This window comes from Pleurodeles waltl, chromosome 2_1 (genome assembly GCF_031143425.1).
Source record: "Pleurodeles waltl isolate 20211129_DDA chromosome 2_1, aPleWal1.hap1.20221129, whole genome shotgun sequence".
Lineage (NCBI taxonomy): Eukaryota > Metazoa > Chordata > Amphibia > Caudata > Salamandridae > Pleurodeles > Pleurodeles waltl.
The window spans coordinates 837154812-837175323 of NC_090438.1; the positions used below are offsets into that span (position 1 = coordinate 837154812).

General features: G+C 45.4%; 1 long non-coding RNA gene across 2 annotated transcripts in view; it reads left to right on the plus strand.

Moving 5' to 3' along the window:
* LOC138259215 (uncharacterized) overlaps positions 1 to 18863 on the plus strand; it is a 115640-nt gene extending 96777 nt beyond the window's left edge. For both annotated transcript variants that reach the window (XR_011198673.1, XR_011198675.1), the window contains exon 3: positions 17602 to 18863. This is a non-coding gene — a long non-coding RNA (uncharacterized lncRNA). The remainder of the gene's footprint in view (positions 1 to 17601) is intronic.
* Positions 18864 to 20512: the final 1649 nt, after the last annotated feature.

Sequence of the window (20512 nt, forward strand, 5' to 3'; positions counted from 1 at the left end):
AGGAACTCTACGGAGTGTTTAAAAATGCTGGACTGCTACACAACTGCCCTCCTGTAACAAAAGCAGCCCCCACTCTTCCAGCCTCCGGGGGAAATGCCTGATGCCTAGTCCAGCCAGTCTGGCCATGCCTATAATCAAATGTTACGGGTTCGGATATTGAACAAGCTTCAAATGAAGTTAAGCCTGGATTTAGAACACTGATCCTAAACAATCTCTCTCTCTCTCTCTCTCTCTCTCTCTCTCTCTCTCCCTCTCTTCCTCTCTCCCTCTCCCTCTCTCTCCCTCCTTGTAGATTCATTGGTCCCTGCAGGATGTGCAGCCACTCCCTGCCTCACGGCCCATTCTCTGTAGGATCTTTTGGATTAACTTGGCCTTGTGTCCTGCAGGGTTTGTAAGCACTGCGTGTAGGATATGTCACAATTCTTGACAGGAATGCACACTGTGTCATCTGCCACTACTCCCTGACAGAATGTGTACTCCCACCTAGATCCCTCACACCACTGTGCAAGTCCCTACAGGCTCTCTTAACACTGTCTTCAAGAGTGCACTTCCTGCAGGGTCCGTTCTCCACTTTCTACTAAAAGTGCGCTTCCTGCATGATCTATGTATCCAAAGCACATCCTGACAACGTCTGGTCTAGTGGCTCAATGACCTAATGCATTAATTCCTGGAGTCATGGATACACATTTGAACCTCAGTGGGTCCCATCTGTCTTTCATCGTTCCAAAGTCGAAAAAATGAATATCATTGAGCTGAGTAAGAATAAACACGTGTCAATCCCCATCAAGATCCATTTCTGGGTGAACATGTGTTATCTTAGCTATCATTCATACCTAGAGAATAAATTCCCTTCAGGATCTGTTACTGTTCCCTGCTAATCTGTGTATTTCCTACAGTACCTAACACTGCTCTCTGTTAACTGCACACTACAACCTTGGCAGCATAGTATTCTCTCATGGAGCTTTATGTGTGTGTTGAGAGCACACTAACACTAAAAGATATGGACAGCAGAAAAATCGTCTGAACGTCTATGTCCATGCACACTGGCCCTACACATTAGAAGCTGTAGATCTCAGATATAAATCAGGAAGGCTGTCTGCATCCACAGAACACATTAACGCCATATGCATGTGGTGTAGCAAAGCTACCTCCCAGATAGGAGCTTGCATGCACAATGCACAGTGCAGAACTTGTAGGCCAAAGCTATCTACCACACTTGCACACACACAATGCCTACTAAAATAATGGGCGTTGACCATCAGGCACCTTCTCCAAAAGGGCTATTTTCAGGTACAGTCCATATTGACTTTGCAGAGAATAATACAAGTGTGAAAGAAGAGCTCTAATAAAGTCCTGTTTGATGCATCTACCATGGAATATCGTGTTAAATTAAGAATGTCTGGGAGTAAAAAGCAAAAGGCATGGAAAAAAGGAGGAGTGACAATGCTTTCAGGAGGTGAGATAGGGTTTCATTGAGCTAACAACAGAGGAATGAAAGAAAATATGTAATATTCAGGTCACTGGTAGCTTGGTGAAAGCTGGCGACCAAGTAAGGTAAGCTGTTTGGGTGGCGGGAGAGTCTTTCTTGCACTGGTAAGCTGCATTGAATCTAAGAGAGTATCTGTTATGAACACCATTAAACATCGAAAGGCTATTCAGTCTGTGGTGTGATGATGCAGATAGTGCAGAAATGTCTCTGCCTCAGCCACACTGGGCATGTCTTTCTGGAGAAAATCCTATACTCTTTAGAAGTAGCCATTAAAGCTATGGCACTTTAGTCAATGTCTTAGGCACGTTGTGCTGGAAATTATAGATTTACCCAATTTTTAGGAAAACATTATGGGGAGACCATCTGCTGATTCTTGCTTGCTCACATGGAGCACTTTAGGGTATGGAATTAGGTCCCATCTCTTTTTTAGTTTACCAGCTGCTATAGGTATGTTCTTCAAACTGATCTATTACCTGTACCAACGCTAAGGAGTTGTGTGAATTGCAGGAGCAACCTTCTGAAGATGAAAAACATTCATAGGTCAAGCAGTAATGTAAAACAGACCCTAGGGGGTGTGGAGAGACAGCATTTGGCGTACAGTCTTGCTGACATTTCCTCTCCCCATCTTCATCAGGCTGTATTATGGAGCAGTCCACATTGGTAGGGACAGCATGATATATGCCACAGCAACCCATTGGTATGCACCCTTCTTTGCTTCCATAGCCCAAAGTTTTTGTCAGTCGTACGCCACCTGCCTGTCATTCAATGTTGGATAGGGTGTTAAGGCCACCATTGCATCTCACCCTCCATCTTGGGGTCTCATTGTCCACATCCTGGTTGATTTTATACAGCAATGTAAATGTGCAAATTATTTCTATGTACTTTTCAGCCTGCAGGTTTTTCGAATGGGTGGGCGCATACACCTGTGCCCAAATGGATGTCGTCACTATTGCTGAATGATTACTCAGAGGCTTTATCCCTAGGTTCTTCTGAATGCCAAGCCGGATTAGCAGTGATCAAGATGCTAGAAATTGATGAGCACTTCCAGTGTGTCTGTTACCCAGCATCAGTGGGTAAAGTGGAAAGGAATAATGGGACCTTGAAGAATAATATAGCTAAGATATGTTCAGAGACACCGTTGAAATGACCAGATGCCTTTCGACTAACCTAATGATTTTGTAGAGCAATCCCGTCCCAGATGGCAAAGTTAAGCCTATACAAAATAATCATGGACCGATCCATGATGTTCCCTTGAAACTCTCCTGTGTCTTCCGCAAAAGTAGATCTGCAGATACATGATGATGCTGTGTTACGATATTGCAGAACGTTTATTCAATGTTGCTACTGTTTCCATTCTTAGGTGCAAGATACTTTACCTGAATGTTTGAATGAGGCCTGCTATTCCCTCCAGCCTGGTGATTGGGTGTACTTCCTCTTATACTGCAGGAAGACTGCTCTTCAACCGAGCTGCTGAGGACCTTACTAAATCTTGCTAATCACAAACACTCCTGTTAAATACCAAGGCCTGGTGATCTGAATCCACTCTACCCTTTGCAAGCAAGTTGGTCCTTCTAGAGGCAATGGTGCTCAAGCTGCTGTTTCAAGACCTGGAGCTGCTTTAGAAGTATCCGCTGACACTACCTCTCTTGCAACCTCTCACCTATTGGTGGAGCAAAGCCTTTGGACCCACCTCACCTACTTCCTCCCTCACCACATGATGGTGCCCCAAAAGCCTTTCATCTTTACTGACTCCATCTACGGTAAGAAGCCTTAACCTTCTTCCCTGCCCTGGGCATCCGGTACTAAACCTTTGCTCAGCCTACACGGGTAACTACTATGTGTTATTGGTAGAAAAGTACAGACAGACCATAAAATCTTTCTCTTGTTTGCTTTGCACACAAATGCCTGTACACGTGTGAAAGTATCCCTTTGATTAAGTGTGTCAAGCCGTTTAGATTACACTTACTTGCAGCTTTTACTCCTCAGACATAAATTACAAGAGTTTGCTGGCATTTCACACTCTTCTTTTCTAGCACTTGAAAAGTTCAACAATTCCTTTAGTCTTAACATGCCAAATGTGACTCATCTTGCAATGATTGAGCAAGGATTCATTTGCGAGCACTGGAGAGTAAATGTCTCCAGTAATTTTGCCAAACTCAGTAAATGTGTTTCAGCTGTAAAGAATATTTTGTTTTGATCACCTCACTTTGAGTATTGACTCCCCTACCAACTGCTGTTTCTAAAATGTCACTCCAAAGGAGGTCATGCATATTTCATTTCTGGATCACAAGCTTACCCTTGGCTGCCTTTAGATTTGAGTGAAACTTGCTACTCAGAATATGTTCTTTCCCCATAAGAAATTTTGGCGATCATCTGATAGGACGAAAAAGGGGAAGGCAGCCCCTTTCAACTACCTCTAGGTTTTTCCCTATGTAGGGCATGACAGGGACTTTAAACGAAATAAGAAGAAATTCAGAGATCCTACAAGAAATAGCAAATTTAACTCCCATACTTTGGGATTAGTAATTGAATAGTTAGATGTTCATGCCACAATCTGATCTCAAATAGAATGGCTTTAGAGTTCCTGTTTGAGCACAAAGGGGAGATGCCTGTGTGACTGTAGTGACTAAATGTTGCTCTCACCCTCCTAACACTTCCCTTAGCATACACAAGTAGATACATCATACTAAGCAGAGTGTTGATAAATTACACAAACTACATGGTGGTACTGACCTGATTCCAAGAAGCACCTTCTTGGCCCATGGGGCATGAAGATATTTGAGTTCATCATTGGATGTATCCTGATTATGATTGTCACCATGTTGCTATTAGTTTAAACCTGTGCATCATACAACACTCTTGCAAACATAAGGAAACTCCGAACAATATTATGCTTGCTACTATTTAGGATTCTGGGAAAAGTGAGAATGAAGAAATTGATAAATAGACGGTGAGATTGTAATCTATTGAATTGCTGTTATAAATCAATTTGTTCTTTTGGAAAAAAAGGGGTTTGTGAAATCATACTTAAAATGTGTTTGTATTATTCTAGCTCCCATAGCATTGCATTAATCACAAATCTTTTATGGCCTTAACAGACCCAGAAGCTATAATGCTCCACGTTGTACATTCCACATTTTCCAGTAAAAATAAATAAATCTTGTTTTCAATTCTGGCAAGAGAAGCTGAATTTTGTCAGACGAATGTGGCAAGTATTGTGTATATAAATTGTATCCTTCCTTCATGCCCTTCTGTGATCCCTTAAAAGAAAAATCATGACACCCCCATATTGCACTTATCAAATTTTGCATGCCCCCTCACCTGATTTTGTTGCCTACTGTTGCTGAACCCATTGTTGTTGGCATTAGGACTCTGTGCACTTTTTCCCTGCTAATCTGTGGCTAAAGTGCTTCTGCTGTCTCCATCAAGTATAATAAAATTGCCTTACACCTAATTGGCACTTTTAGTTTACTTGTAATTCCCTAGTAAATTATACTACATGTATCCAGGGCCTGTAAGTTGAATGCTACTTGTGGGTCTGCAGCACTTCTTGTGTCAATAAAGTAGCATTTGACAACATGTCCCAGGCCTGCCACTGCAGCCTGGAGAGCAGTTTTAACCTTTCTTTTTAATACATATAAGTCCCTCCTAAGGTAAACCCTAAAGGCTTACAGGTCAGGGCGCACTGCATTTAAAACCTAGGACTAGGATTATGGTGGTCCTTATGACATTAGCAGTGACTGTTAAAGTGGCGGGAATATCGCCAACAGCCTGGCGGTAATTACTACAATGGCGGTGATACCTCCCATAGACAGCCAATGTACAACACCAACCACCAGGGCGTTAACACCACTGACCACCGCGGTAGCCATCAACAGCCAGGTGGAAGTCAAGGTACTGCCACCATATTATGACATAGCAAACCGCCAGGATTTCCGGGGCGGTACCAACACCATCAAAAGCCTGGCCGAAACACATTACAGAAAATGAAAGACTCACCATCAGGGACACAGAGGAATCTGCTGCCGCCATGGAACCGGATCTCCAATCCTTACCAATGCTCTACCATGCCATGGCCAACCTGGCACACCAGCGCTGATGAAGACGACGACAGTGAGTACAGCCGCCTAGCACAGAAGGGAGGGAGGGAGGAAAAGGAGAGTAACGCACACACGCACAACACGCACCATACATAGAACCAGCTGCAGAATAAAATGAATGTCACAGGACCTACGTGAAAATAATGCAAGGACAACAATTCTGATGTACGAACCTCGCCTACAAAGCACAACACAACACGGGCCCTGCCTGCCTTAACCAGTGACTCACCTTCCACGCTCCCACCCACCAGCTCCGCTCCGCCAAGCTTGCCCTCGCTGTCGTCCCTCGCATCCATCAAACTACAGCCGACGGCAGGTCCTTTTCCCACCTCGCCTCCAAGACCTGCAACACCCTCCCCGCCCACCAACGACAGACCCAGGACCTCCTGACCTTCAGGAAATGCCTCAAGACCTAGTTATTCAAGCAGTAGCAGTTCCTTCCCACCCCCCCTTTTCAGCGCCTTGAGACCCTAGCCGGTAAGTAGTGCGCATTACAAATGTTTTATTGATTGATTGATTGACACTGTAATTTCCTGTCAACCGCCACCGTAATGTAACATGAAATGTAAATGCAGTGGTCAATGTCCAGATTGGGCCAATGGCCAGTCCAAGGGGCCACATGGCCACAAGGCACAGACCAAGGCCCAACTTGACTGCTGACAGAATCCTAACTCCACTGTTCAAGAGCATCATGTTGGAAATGGGCAGGCACCTCAGGGGAAATGGGGGGTGGAGGGGCACCTCAGTTGAAGTGGGTAACATGCCCACTGGTTCTGGAGGGCGCTCCTTGCCCAACAGTCTTTGGAGGGGAGTGAAAGGCCACAGTCTCTGGAGTGGGTAACATGCCCACTGGTTCTGGAGGGGGCTCCTTGCCAAACAGTATTTGGAGGGGAGTGAAAGGCCACAGTCTCTGGAGTGGGTAACATGCCCACTGGTTCTGGAGAGGGCTCCTTGCCCAATAGTCTTTGGAGGAGAGTGAAAGGCCTCAGTCTCTGGAGTGGGTAACACACTCACTGGTTCTGGAGGGGGCTCCTTGCCCAACATTCTTTGAAGGGGAGAGAAAGGCCACAGTCTCTGGAGTGGGTAACACACCCACTGGTTCTGGAGGGGACTCCTTGCCCAACAGTCTTTGGAGGGGCGTTAAGGGCCACAGTCTCTAGAGTGGGTAACATGCCCACTGGTTCTGGAGGGGGCTCCTTGCCCAACAGTCTCTGGAAGGTGGGCTACATGCCCTCAGCTGGTAGAGGGGGTTACTTGGGTGCCTCTTCTGGTGGAAAAGGCTCCTTGGCCTCTGCTTGTGGAGGTTTTTTTTTTTGTGCCTCTGCTGGTGGAGAGGGCTCCATGCCCATTGCTGGTGGAGGGGCTCCTTGGGTTCCTGTGCTGGCAGAGAGGGCTCCTTGCCCTCTGCTGATGGAGGGGGCTCTTTGGGTGCCTCTGCTGGTGGAGGGGGCTTTTTGGGTGCCTCTGCTGGTGGAGATGGCTTCTTGCCCACTGCTGGTGGAGGGGACTTCTTGGGTGCCTCTGCTGGTGGAGAGGGCTCCTTGCCCACTGCTGGTGGAGGGGGCTCCTCGCCTTTCCTTGGTGGTGGAGGGGGCTTCTTTGCTTTCCTTGGTGGAGGAGGAGGATCCATGTATTCCCTCTTGTGACAGGCCCCTTGGCCTTTGACAATTGACTTGTGTCCGTGCCTCCAGGTTTAGGAGGTGCCTCCACTGACCCCATCCTCTGTCCCTTAGGATTCACCATCCTAGACCTCTGTTTTTTTAGCAGAGGTGTGCACTTACTAGGAGTGGCTGCCATCACACTCAGGGGCCCCTTTGTGCCAGCAGCTGATTTTTTTGTGGGAGCAGTGGCAGACTGTTTGGCTGAGGCGCTGGGCTGGGTCATTGGGACCCTGCTCTTATGGGCAGGACAGGGGTTGGAGGGGGAGGGAAGAGGTCAAGTTGGGCAGGGAAAAGCTTGTTAGGGACATTGGGGTGGGATGTGGGAGGAGGGATGGAGTGGAGGTGGAGGGAGTGGTTGTTTGAGGTGTGTGTCAGCTGGGCTTGGGTGCAGGTGCATGGACAGTGTGCGCGTGTGAGGTGGATGCCTGCTGGATGTCTGAGTGGGAGCGTTTTTGTCTCTTAGGAGGTGGGGCAGACAGGGTGGGAGAGGATAAACAGGACATGTTGATGGAAGTTGCGGAGGTGTCTGCAAGTGAGGTGTGTGTGCTGTATGATATGGTGTTGGTGGCTGTTGATGCAGTGCATGCAGATGTGAGTTCGAATGTAACTGTGAGCGAGGAGGAGGGGGAGACAGTGGAGGCAGTGGATGTTGTTGTGTGTGTAACTGTCTGTTTGTGTGAGTGCTTATGGCTTGAAGTGTGCTGCCTGTGTTTGTCCGTGCCACTCTTGTGTTATGTTTTGTGTGCATGCTTGTCTGTATGAGTGCATGGGATGGGTTGGGGTTGGGGTTGAGGAGACTGGGAGGTGGTAGTTGGAGGGGGGAAGGTAGGACCAGGGACACTGGATGCCATCAGAGAGGAGTCCAGAGCCTGAAACGATTTCTGTAGGGCCACCAACCCACTGTGGATGCCCTTCAGGTAGGCATTGCATTGCTGCATCTGGGATGCCAGCCCATGGATGGCATTCACTATGTTGACTGCCCTACAGAGATGGATCTCAGGAGGTCAATAGCCTCCTCGCTGAGGGCAGCAGGACTCACTGGGGCAGGGTCTTAGGTGCCTGGGGTGAAGGAGATGTTCACCCTCCTGGGTGAGCAGGCACGGGAACCTCGGTGGGGGGGCTTCTGGGAGAGCAGTGCTGGTACAGGGGTGGCAGCTGTACCTGTGGCTGGGGTGGTTCCAGAGGTGTCTGCCACCACCAGGGAGCTTCCATCGGAGGAGGAATCAGAGTCAGTGTTGTCACCTCCTGTCTCCACCGTGGTTCTCCCCTCACCCTCCATCCCACTGGTCCCCTAGCATCGGTGGACTCTGCCTCCTGGGTTCGTTGGGCTGCAGCTCCCTCAGTAGCCAGTGCCCCTGCTCCTCCACCAGATGATGTTAATGCACACATGGACAGGAAGACAGAAGAAAATGGGGGGTGGGGAGAGAGAGAAAGGGAGCACTGGGTAAATTACAGCACCAACACCACAGATGGCATACACATTACCATCACACACAGGGATCAAGATTGAGCACTATGCACTGCACTGGCATTCCATTGGCTAGGTACCACACCAGGAAATTAATCCAGATCCAGAAGTCCAGAGTTACTGTCATCACTGGGGCATCTTCTGATGGGGGGCTGGGTGGCACCTCCTCGCCGCTGAGATTGGCTGGGGTACCTGTTGAGATATAAATGGTGTATTATGCTACATATGTCTGTGACATTTTCTACTTCCCTAGCTTCCCATATATCGTTGCTGTTGCTCTGCCACCTTTGTTTGTGTATGGTGATTTCTTGTGGGATTGTCAGTTCTCCATGCTGTGCATGCATTGGTGGTGGGTGAAGGGCTGGGAGGGATGTTAATGCAGTGGGTATGGCATGCAGGGCTTGGCATTCAGGTTAGTCAATTGTGGTGGTGCACTTGTGGGATGGAGTGGAGTGATGGGTGTCAGGGTGAGGGGTGGAGGTGGCATGCAAGTATGTGGGGGGGTAGGTAGTAAATATAGACTCACCAGTGTCCAGTCCTCTGGCAACTCCAGTGAGTCCCTCAGGAGGGAGTATTGCCAAGACTTGCTCGTCCCATGCTGTCAGCTTTGGGGGAGGAGGTGGAGGTCCACCGCCAGTTCTCTGGATGGTGCCTTACTGCCATGGAAAGTACTTTCCTTGGTAGGTCGTTTCACTTCTTCCTAATGTCGTCCCTTGTTCTTGTATGCTGTCCCACGGTGTTCACCCTGTCCACTATTCTCCGCCATAGATCCATCTTCCTGGAAATGGAGATTTGCTGTACCTGTGCTCCAAACAGCTGTGGCTCTACCCTGACTATTTCCTCCACCATGACCCGCAACTCCTCATCTGTGAAACAGCGGTGCCTTTGTGGGGACATGGGTGTTGTGTGGTATGTGTTGTTCAGTGGGTGTTGAGTAATGTGGTGGGGTGTGGGGTGTGTGACGGATGGATGGGTGTTTGTGGTGTTTCTGTACAGTAGTTGTGTCTCTTGGTTATTTTTCGTGCTCGTAAATGATTGTGCGTAGTGTGGATGTGTGTTTTATAGTGCTGTGGGTGGGTGTGGTATGTGTATCAGTGTCAGTTGTGTGGTTCTAGTTTTGGCAATTGTTGTGTTGGTATATATTTGGGTGGCTATTCTGACCGTGCGGTGTGTATCGCCAATGGTTTACCACTGTTAAATGTCCGCAGTGGTGATTTGTGGGTCATAATGTGGAGGGCATTGTTTTGTTGGCGTAATGGTATGGGTGTTCATACTGAAACTTTACCACTAACCTTTGGTCTGGCGGATATGTGTTTGTGGCAGTATTCTGTTGATTTAGTGTGTGTGTGTGATAATATGGCAAACAGTTGTTCGCCTCTGTCATGGTATGTTGGCGGCCGTCACCGCAGTGGTAAGTGGCATTTACCGCGGTTGAATGTCCGCCATGGTGAGTTGTGGGTCATAATGTGATGGGCGTTGTTTTGTTGGCGTAACGGTATGGGTATTCATATTGACACTTTACCACTGACCTTTGGTCTGGCAGATTTCTGTTTGTGGCAGTATTCTGTCAGTTTTGTCTGTGTGTGTCATAATCTGGCAAAAGGATGTTCGCCTCCGCGACGGTATGTTGGCGGCTGTCACTGCAGCGGTGTGCGCCATTTACCACCAATGTTATAATGACCACCTAAGTTTGGGCAGGGTGGGCCACCCTGCCAGGATGTCTGGGGCAGAGCCCACTTACACTTTAAAGAACCTGCCTTCAGGTCACATACAGAGGAACATGACACAAGGCTATTGCTGCTCCAAACAGTTTGGAGCATTTACAGGGGAAAGGAAGACCTTTCTAAAATCAGTTGTGGGGGGAGGGACTAGGTGCACCCCCACACACAAAGGCTGGCACCAGATATAAATATTGGACCCTCGGAACCACTCTTCAGTATACCCTTGGACTTGTCTAAGATTCAGAAGTACTTCCTTGCAGTCAGGAGGCTGTCTTGATGCTTGAAGGACTGGACCTGCTTACCTTCATCACAGACTACCCAGAGTGACTCCAAGGATCAGTTTGCTGACCTCCTGTGTGTATTACAGGAACACAACTAGGGATGGGCAGACAAATTCACTCTGCTCGCGGAGTTGGAGGAATGTGGGAAGTCTGCTCTACATGTGTAATGCGGAGTTCTCGATAAAGTCCGCTATCTGGCGAGTGGCGGAATTTATTTCTGTTGGCTTGTGCAAGACTTGTTTTGGTGCATGCTGGCGAGTGAGACAATACTCTTTGGTTGCTTGCAACTGTGCATGAGATTTCAGGCCTGCTAGTGCTGCTTCCGGCCACAAAGGCGCCTTCCGCTGCCTTTTTCATGACACTGACACTGGCTAGTGCGAGCAGATTCTCTGTTCAAACAGCAACTAAATTCCCTTAAAAATACATTTTTGATTTGGTATACTACTCCAACAGAGTAAGTTGTTTTTTAGTATGAGAAGCCTTTTTTTTATTTTACTTTTTTTCAGCAGGAAAGAAGTGCCCCAGGGACTCCAACTTCTTGTTCCTATCCAGCAGGATCCTCCCAGTGCATTGTCCATCTCTTGGTCACTTTTTACTTGGATTTTGAGGTGGAAGGATCACTCTCTTTTTCTGATGCTTATATACCATTGGATTTAAGGAGTTTGTTTTTGTGATACCACAAGTAAGTTTAAAAACTATTATATAAGAGTGATGTTCGTTTAAAAGGGCATGCACCAGTATTTCTTTGTATTGTGGTTGGTAGCCAGAAGTTTCAGTAGGGGCCTAGTTTTTGTTTTTGCATTTAATTTTTCATCTTTTGTAAACGACAAACTTTGCACATTTCAGTACATTTTCTCCAGGTTTGTTACAATTGCAATATTAATTTATTTTACTATGTGCGCCTAGTATGATAATGAGCCATTCACCCAGTAGGGCCATTACAAGTCATCAGTGCATGAAATAACTTTTTATTTGGTATATGTTGTTTTAATGGAAAATATATCATTTAAGGCAGAGATGGCATTGTATTGAATTGCAAATGTGGGTCATTTTTTGTATTACACATTTCTTTTCTGTAAAAAGTGTATAGGAGGGCTAATATTTGATGCCATGGGAGGATGTGTGTTGTAAAAGATTTTTTGCTCAGTTAATTTTTGTTTTTGTCATTTCTGAATTAATGATAGTGTTACCATGTCTTGCCAGTGTGTGTGTGTGTTTTCCATAGTCCACCATTTGTCTTTGCTCTCCATACCATGTTACCGTGGGCATTTTGTGTATTTGTTGTCTATAGGCCTGAATTAGTTCTTTTTTTTCAATGCTTTCTTCTTTGTTGGTTGACCATTTGGCTGGTGACCATTTTGTACAGCCAGCCAGTGTGCTTTGCCACAGGCTTGCATGTGTTCTTTGTTCTCCATGCCTCCATGCTTGCTGTTGTTGGTTGACCATGTGGCCAATGGCCATTTTGTGCAGCCGCCATTTATTCCAGTTTTCAAAGCCATTTTCTAGGGAGATTTATAGGAGAGGGCTACAACGTTTTCTTTCTGGTCATTTCTTTTACTGTTCCCTGGAATCAGTTTAATAATATGCTTGAGGATCATTGTAGTATATGTATATGATTATGATGAACACTGTTTTGTATTTTATGTATTTTTTTGCATTTTTCACCCTGCACCTCCTTGCATCCCAATTGGTTTCTTATAGTCCTCTAGTACACAAGCAATTGTTATTCTTTTTATATTTTTTATATTATTTTTTTATTTTAATTCCTTATAATTCTTTTTAGGGTTATTTTTTCAATTTGCCTCCATCCATCCACCCCCTGGCTAGCATAGGCTAGCATAGGCATACAGCTGCACAATAGCGTTCATTTGCTAAGTATTATTCCATTTTCCCCTGGATCCTATGTCTGCCATAGCAGGTGCACACACACACCAGCATTATTCATTTTTAAGGATTATCCTATTCCCCATAAACCCTCTTGCCTGCCATAGGCATGCACCAGACTTCATTTTTTAAGGATTATTATATTTTCTTATGCACCTCCTTGACTGCCACAGGTGTCCTCCTTATAATAGATTCACATAAAGCAAAGAGTTACATCTCTATGTTATTATCCTAATTGGAAATGAAATGTTATGTCATGGTGGGAAGGTTTGACTTTTGAATGGATGGATACACTGTTGTTGTTAGTTATTTGGTATAGTAACTTATTTAACCAACCACACTAAATTAAATTGTATTTGTACGAATTCAAACTACAACAATGCCACATTTCACTAAATGTTTTTCTTGCTTGTTTGCTTTTAGGTGCACAACAAGAAATATCACCCACAGTACTGCCAGACAGACCACACAACACATGATGTGAGCCCTCCAATCTCCTTCACTTGTGCAGCTAAGTGCCAATGCTTACTGACAGCTTCAAGATGGCCCCAAACACAGGTGCTACCAAGAAAGTGGCAGTGAGAGAAGCAGCTTTCCACAGCTGGTGTGCCGACCACAGCCATTTTCTGCAAAGTTGTGCTTAGCACATCAGCCTCCAGGGAGCAAGTTGGGAGCAGCACTCCTGCATCAACGGTGCCACTCCAAAATATGCCCAAGGCCATGTCTGTCAGCGAGGAAGTCACTACAATCATGGTGACGCCGATGAGGAGTGACGTTGAATTGGAATTGGACTTTCACAAAGTAGTACACAATCATTGCAGGAAACTAAGTAAAGTGGACAGCAGCTGCAGCCAGCAATAGCAGATCTTCCTGAAGTAGGAGCACAACAGGAGGTTGAGCTCCTGCTGAGCAAGACCCTCCTCTTTTAGAATCAATGGCTTCCAGATCTCCAGCAATAAAAAAGAAGGGTACTCCACCGTCTTCTCCAAGCGCCTCTTCTGATGATCTGGACATGGATTGGACCCCTGCAGAGTCCAAGACATGCCAAGAGAGGCAAGGGAATAGGACAGTTCCTGAAACCTTAGATTTATGGAAGGGTATGCGGAGGATGATGAGCCAGTCATTGTCATGGAAGCTGGCCAAGAGAAGGCCCACATTACCCCTCTGATTGAACCTGCTCTGAAGGATGTGGCACTGGTATTACCACCAGCGCTAGCTTCCACATTTGTGAGGCCTCTGCTGAGACCTGCATCCACCACTACCTCAGTAGAAGTAGGCACTGCAGAGAGGCAATGGCAACACACCCACCCACCTCCAGTTCTTCTTCAGACACTTAGAAAGTTCTCCTCCCCAGTTTGGGATGTTTTTTAGCAAGCAGGACGATAACATTGCAATATGCTCAATTTGCAATGCAAATGTTCGCCGAGGTAAACCTGGGTCACACTATGGCACCAGAGGCCAAATGATCTATATGCAAAAACATCACACAATCTGATGGGAGTAGCACCTTAAACAATTGTTCTGGGTGGTGGCGGTCAAGGTGAGGAGAGCAGGGAATCAGCTGTGATCATGGTGGGAGGTGAAGGTGCTGATGAAGAAGAGATTGACATCTTTACGCAAAGCAGCTCTGTACCCATCAGTGCACCAGTATCACCTGCCGCAGCAACCTCGAAATGGCACAAGAGTCAGATGGAGACACCACACCATACAGTGACTGCCCCAAGACACATATTGGGTCTAACACCTACTACATCTCAAAAGTTGCCTCATCAGTGGCACCAAGAAAGAAATCCAGACTACTATTACAAGCATGTTTAGGCAGTAGGGGCCCTATGACTGCAACCACCAAACATTACATTTATATAATGGGAAACTGGCTAAAATGTTAGTAATGGACTCCTCTCTTTTTCTTTTGTGTAAGGAATGGGATCTTTAGAGTTTGTGGTGGCCATCTGTCTGAAATGAAAGGTTCCCAGTCAGACCTATTTTGCCAGAGCTGCTGTTTCAGTGCTCCATCATGATGTGCTACAATTGGTTGGACAAACTTTGTAGCATAGTGCTGTTTACACTATCCACATGACAACAGATGTGTGGACCACTTGTCTAGCAACTGATTTCGTATGTATCTCTGTACACTGTAAGGCAACAGTTATCCACTGGTTTTGGCCCTGAAGAACATTTTTAGAGCTTTCAGAGGCATGTAACGGCAGCCATGTTCGCCATGGAGAAATCCCATACAGCTGCAAATATCTTGGAAAATTTAATAGCAATGTGTTTCAATGGCTATGACCCAGAGGTCCCAGAATTGGATTTGTTGCCACAGACAATGGCAGTGATATAGTTAAGGCCATGGTAGCTGGTGGCTATTTCAGGGTCCTGTGTTTGGAAAATTGCATCAATCTGGATGTGCAGGACTTTCTTAAAAAAGAAGACATAGACACAGCAACTTACTGACCACCTGCAGAAAGATCTGCACTCATTTCAGCCATTCTTTCAAAGCCAGGAAGCAGTTGAGGATCATTCATCATGCTAACATAGTACCAGTTAAAGCCTTCATACAAGAAGTGGCAAGACCACTGAACTTGACCTATTACATGTTGCAACGTCCGTTTGAGCAATACATACAGATTAATGACTATGTCATTCAAAGAGGAGGGGATGCCATTGTAAAAAGCATGACCACGGATGCAGTTAAATGGGGCCTAGTCAAATACCTGACACATCTGCTACTACCTTTTGAGGTTTTCACACAGGAAGTCAGCAAGGAGGACAGTACATTGGGCCAAGCTATCCCATGGAATCTGCTACATGACCAGTTAAAAAAAGGTTGTGCAAAGGTTTGCAGGTGAGAATGAAAATACAGAAGCACATCCCTTAGTTGACAGCTTAATCCATTGCGTGACTGTTAATACAAGGCTGTAAAGAGACATTGCGTTGTTGAAAGAGTAAATCTGTGCTACGATACTTGCTCCCTAGTGCAAAAAAATACTGTCCCCTCAATTCCATTTTTCAAAAGGGGATGTTTTGCAATACAAGACATGGATTGTTGAGCAAGACAGAGACCTGGAAAAAGAATGGCTGGAAATTAGAGTCCCACTCCCGGGCAGAAGTTTTGGGGGTCCACCTTCAACTTCCAGAGAGAGCAAACCTGTTGTCTCATTGCAGCCAACACCAGCAACAAGAAAACCGGCAAGAACAGCAACAGAAGAATCAGCCCAATGTCTGCATTGGCTGATTTTCAAGTGTCAGGTTTTAAATCCAGTGCAGAGGCTAAGTAAGAAGAGATGGAGCAAGTGGGAGCACCACTGGCTATTTAGGGGATATTCCAGGAGTATCTGAATGACCCTCAAGATGTCTATGTGGATCAAAACCCATTGGTGTATTGGTATGGGAAGATGTACCAATGGCCAGAGCTCATCAGGCTGGCAATAAAGTATCTGGCCTGTCCGACAGCCAGTGTGTGTGCAGAGCATGTGTTCAGTGCAGCTGGTGCATTTTTTACGGTGAGAAGGACCAATCTCACACCTAAAATGTGGAGAGACTGACCATGATCAAAATGAACCAGCACTTCATACCACACAATTACACTTTTCCTGAAATATCACAGGAGGAAGAGGAGGAGGAGGGTAATTGGTCAGACTCAAGTGTATTAATTTACCAATTTCTGAGTGAACCACCTGAGTCTGAGGAAGAACCTTGTTTCCCAGACTGAGTAGGCCACTATAGAACTTTCTAATTATTTATCATCAAATTGCTTTCCCAAAAAAACTAAAAATAATATAGCTAGTGGAATATTATGTTTGTGTCTGACTTATGAAGTCCCACTATTTGTAGGCACATGTATGGCAGGTTCGCAGTTGATCCAGTGTGCAGTAAAGAAGCATACCCATTCCCTTCAAGGCATTAGTGCCTGCCTCACTCCCATGCCTGTGCTTTGTTTTTTCAGCATCTAGCAGGGCTGCCCAAGAAAATCAGTTGATTAACACAACTGCCAAATTCCAAAGTGTTTCTAGCATTAAAGAGGAGATACAATTGTGTACCTGCCACTGTGCCTGGATTGGAAGGGGTAACTTTTGTACTAATGAGTGATGATATTTTAATGAGCGATTGCGAGTGATGATTGATGTGGTGCCAGACAGTGAGGGAGGGTGTTCAACTAATTTGTGAACTTGATGGGTGATCCTTTTCCTGAAGGTCATTTGCCATTTCACACTTAGCAAAATTTACTTTTGGGGTCCACTTCTTTTTTCTGATTCTTCAAAGACCAGTTGAGTCCGTTTAGTTAATAAACACAAACCCAAATCTACACAAAATACTCAAACTCTGCTTCCCTTCTTGTTATTCAACAGCAGTGCACTACAGGTCTATTTCACTTGGGTAAGGATTGAGTTGGAATGATTTAATACTCAGAGTCAGGAGGAGGATGGAAGGACTAAGCGTGAGACTGCCTCAGCAGTTAGAAGAAGGAAGATATGGGCTTCAAGGGGAAATTATGATGATGATGACTTTGAGGTCTAGCTCTGTGGTCTGGAGAGAGGTGTGTTGATTTAGGGAATGCTGCTGAGTGTGTGTGCTGGCTCAAATGTGAAACTCCTCTTATGTGGTTGTGTGGTCAGGGGGGCTGCTGCTTGCAACTGGAGACAGACTTGTGATGGCATTCATCACATGAAGTAGACACTGGGATAAATGTTATGATGATGAAATAACATACATCATTTGTCAAGACCATTCAGTCCTTGAGTTGTTTAAAGGCTCAACCTTCTCCACTACTCCACCCCTCCTGTTTATGAGAACACTTCTTCTGGCTTGAGGATTTCATAAGTTTAGTTTTAATTTTACACTAGCTCCCTATTGCTCAGAAGAAGTTACTATTGATAATGTTTGTGATAATATCATGTCTCTTTGTGTCAAGGTGGTAGTCTTGTCTCAGACAGTCTTTGTAAAGTTGTGACACATAAATAAGTAACCCACTAACTCTGTGTTTTCTTTCAATCCAGATGCCTGTGATGGATAATCGTTCAGATTAATCCTACAGTTGGCGTTCACATAGGTGGCAGTCGGACCTCGTGATGTCTTCTACAACGACTACCACCACCAATAATCCCTTCGCTGCTAGTCTGTTCCCTGTCCCCCAATGCAGAGCCCTTTTTTAGATATTTGGGGTAGTTCCCACTTAGGCCCCATAACCTTTTGTCCACATAAGATATCCACATCAAATTTGTGTCCTTTTTTTCCAACATCCTGGGGATTCTAAATATACCCAAGGTTTGTGGATTCCTTAGGGGGGACTGAGAAATTAGCCACAATACAGCTAAATTTAGTTTTTGGGGGAAAATGGGGAAAAAAGTGCTGCAGAAGAAAGTGTCTGTTTTTCCCTGAAAATAGCATTAATGAAGAGTTTGCAGGGATAAAATCACCATCTTCCCAGCTTTTAGGAACAGGTAGACTTGAATCAGAAAACCACATTTTTCAACACAGTTTTGGTATTTTTCCTATTTGTTCATGCTTTCAGCTTTCTTCCAGTTAGTGGTAGAAATGGGTGTGAAACCACTGGTGGATCCCAGAAAGGTAGACATTTCTGAAAAATAAGCAAAACTCTGAATACAGAAAGTGGTAATTTGTGTAGATCCTCCAGGGTTTTCCTATAGAAAGTAACAGTTGAAATAAAACAATATTGAAATTGAGTTGGAAAAAACAGTCATGTGTGTCTATGTTTTAATCTGTAACTTCTAACTGTGGCAGATTTTTAAAATCAATATACCTTTTTGTGGGCTGGATCCTTCTGGTTGTGGCGATATATAGGGCTTGTAGGTTCACCAAATACCCTATGTACCCAGAGCCAATAACTGAGCTGCACCTTGCAATAGTTTTTCATTGTGTACTGGGTATACAGAAATTAATTTGGTAAAATATAAAGACTGGAAAATAGGTGTCAAGGAAAACTATGTATTTCTGAAATGGACACAAGATATGGAGTTTAGACGCAGTGGTTATTTGCACATCTCTGTATTTGTGGGTACCCATACTAGCATGTGAATTAGAGACCATTTCTCAAAATGACTTCTTTCTTACACACTGTCTTACATTTGGAAGAGGCAAATGCAGATAATGTCAACCGGTAATAACACTTGTTCTAATATTCTGTGTTACTCTAACTCTCCTGATAAAAATGGTACCTCATTTGTGTGGGTAGGCCTGGTTCCCGTGATAGGAGACAGCCCAAAATGCAACATGGACGCAACATATTTTTCCACTAAAACTGGACCAGTTGCGGCTCGCGGGTCACCGAGGGGGAGGGGAGGTGCGGGAGGGTGATGAAGACAACACATAACATTAAACAAAAATGTTAAAAAACACTTACCTCCACTCCTGTGACGCAACGCTCCGTTCCTCTGCTCTTCCATCTCCTCCAGCTCAGGCTCCCAGCCTGCGGTCAATCCTGACGCTGCTCAGAGGCATCCAGGAAGACTGGGAGCCTGTACAGGCTCTCTCCAGCCCAGCAACTATGTTGCTGGGCTGGAGAGACCCTTCTGCACGTGTGTATTTGGCCGGCTCGAGACAGCTGGCCAAACATGCATGCGCTGTGAGGCCAGCCCCTTTTCCCCAAAAACTATAATAAAGAAAGTTTATTATAGTTTTTGGGAAAAAGGTTTACAGCTGCCGTTGCTGGTGGGGGGGGTGATGCTCCTCCGCCCTTATGGAGGAGCCGCCCCTAAACCGGCCCCTTTTTTGCGATGTGCCTAGCTGTGGATTTTAGGCTGGCACCTAGGAAAAACTAGCAAACCTCTACAAAACGAAACACCAGGGGAAATCCAGGATGGAGTGACTTGTGTGGCTCTGACCAGGTTCTGTTACCCAGAATCCCTTGCAAACATCAAAAGTTATCTAAAAAACACATTTTCCTCACATTTATACATATATGGAAAGTTCTGGAATCTGAGAGGAGCCACAAACTTCCTTCCAGCCAGCATTCCCCCAGATCTCCCTATAAAAATGGTACCTCACTTATTTGGGTAGGCCTAGTGCCCACAGCAGGAAATGGCCGAAATTGCAATATGGACACATCACAATTTTTCACCCCAAACTGACCCTTTTTCTGCAATGTGCCTATCTGTGGATTTTGCGCTGTAGCTCATCTGGCACCTAGGGAAACCTAGCAAACAAGTACACTTTTGAAACTAGTTAACCAGAGGAATCCAGGATGGGGTGACTAGTGTGGCTCTCAACAGCTTCTGTTACCCAGAAACCATTGCAAACCTCACAATTTGTCTAAAAACACATTTTTCTCACATTTCTGTGATTTAAAGTTCTGGAATCTGAGGGCAGCCACAAATTTGCTACCACCCAGCATTCCTCCAATTCTCCCAATAAAAATGCTACCTCACTTGGTGGGTGGGTGAAGTGCCCATAACAGGGAAGGATCTAAAACACAGTGTGGGCACACCAAAATTATCTATCACAAAACGACTTGTTTTTGCAAGGGGGGCACCTGCGTTTTTGTTCGGGGCTCAGTGGCCAGCTAGAAAAATCTACCAAACCCAGACACTTCTGAAAACTAGACACCTGTGGGTGTCCAGTGAGTTGTGGATCGCATGAATCCCCCAACGTTCTCTTACCCAGAATAACCTACAAACCTTACATTTAGCTAAAACATTTTCCTCACATTTCTGTGTGAGATCTCCATGCTGGCACACATTTCCTACCACCCAGCATTCTCCTCTGTCTTCTGATAAAAATGATACCTCATTTGTGTAGGTGGGCAAGTGCGACAGGGAGGGGCCAGAAACGTGTAGAAATGTGTGAAGGGGAACCAAAGCGCGTCCAAAAGGGCAATTGTTTTTCATAAATTTTTAGGCTTACCCTGCTTTGGGCACCCACAAAAGTGGAGCAGACGTTTTATCAGCACAG